The sequence below is a fragment of the Bos javanicus genome, chromosome 9 (assembly GCF_032452875.1).
Source record: "Bos javanicus breed banteng chromosome 9, ARS-OSU_banteng_1.0, whole genome shotgun sequence".
In the NCBI taxonomy this organism is placed as follows: domain Eukaryota; kingdom Metazoa; phylum Chordata; class Mammalia; order Artiodactyla; family Bovidae; genus Bos; species Bos javanicus.
Window position 1 is genome coordinate 50,747,497 of NC_083876.1, and position 955 is coordinate 50,748,451.

Sequence of the window (955 nt, forward strand, 5' to 3'; positions counted from 1 at the left end):
TGACCAATGGCCAATTTTGAGTTGTGGCTTCTGCTGTATTTCATTCTAAGGAGAACACACACCAGCCACAAGGTTAGGGGAGAAACAACTATTTGGTGAGCAAATCATTGCTAGTATTGTTATATGTCATTATATATAAAGTGAACAGCTAACATTTGGGAGGAAGCTTCTTTTCCTTAGGCACTGGGCTTAGTGCTTTTATTACATGCTTAAATTCATTTAATCCTTGATGAGGATTTTGATGAAACTCTATAAGAAAGGCAGATGTAATTTTATTATTTCTACCTTTACAAACAAGGAAAATGATTTTTAAAAGTATTTAAGAAACTTGTGGCTTCCCTGGTGGCTCAGAGGTTAAAGTGTCTGCCTGGAATGCAGAAGACCCGGGTTCGATCCCTGGGTCAGGAAGATCCCCTGGAGAAGGAAATGGCAACCCACTCTAGTACTCTTGCCTGGAGAATCCCACAGAGGGAGGAGCTTGGTAGGCTACAGTCCATGGGGTTGCAAAGAGTCGGACACAACTGAGCGACTTCACTTTCACTTTCACTTTCAAGAAACTTGTATGAGGTCCCTCAGGTAATACATGATGGACCCAATTCTACCCTGGCTTTCTGTACCCAAGCCTGGTAATCACTCTGTTGATTCAGCAAAGCGAAAACCACTCTAGGGTCACCTGAGCAAGAAGGGATTTACTGCAGGGAATGAGAAACACACAGTTATGGAAAGGACTCAGGGAACAAAGATTTAGGAAGGCCACCTAATTTTCAGAAAATCTAGAAGGGTTGGAATTGTAGGAAGGTCACTGTTAGTGTTTTCAACTTTCTACAGCACAAACTGGCTGATTCTTAGGTAGATGCCTAGACTGTTGTTGTTCAGTCACTCAGTCATGTATGACTCTGTGAACCCATGGACTGCAGCAAGCCAGGCTTCCCTGTCCTTCACCATTGCCTGGAGC

At 43.1% G+C, this 955-nt stretch overlaps 1 non-coding gene across 1 annotated transcript; it reads left to right on the forward strand.

Moving 5' to 3' along the window:
- The first annotated feature begins 336 nt into the window (after positions 1-336).
- On the forward strand, positions 337-409 carry TRNAS-GGA (transfer RNA serine (anticodon GGA)). The gene has a single exon. It is a non-coding gene; the product is annotated as a tRNA-Ser (tRNA).
- The last annotated feature ends 546 nt before the right edge of the window (positions 410-955 follow it).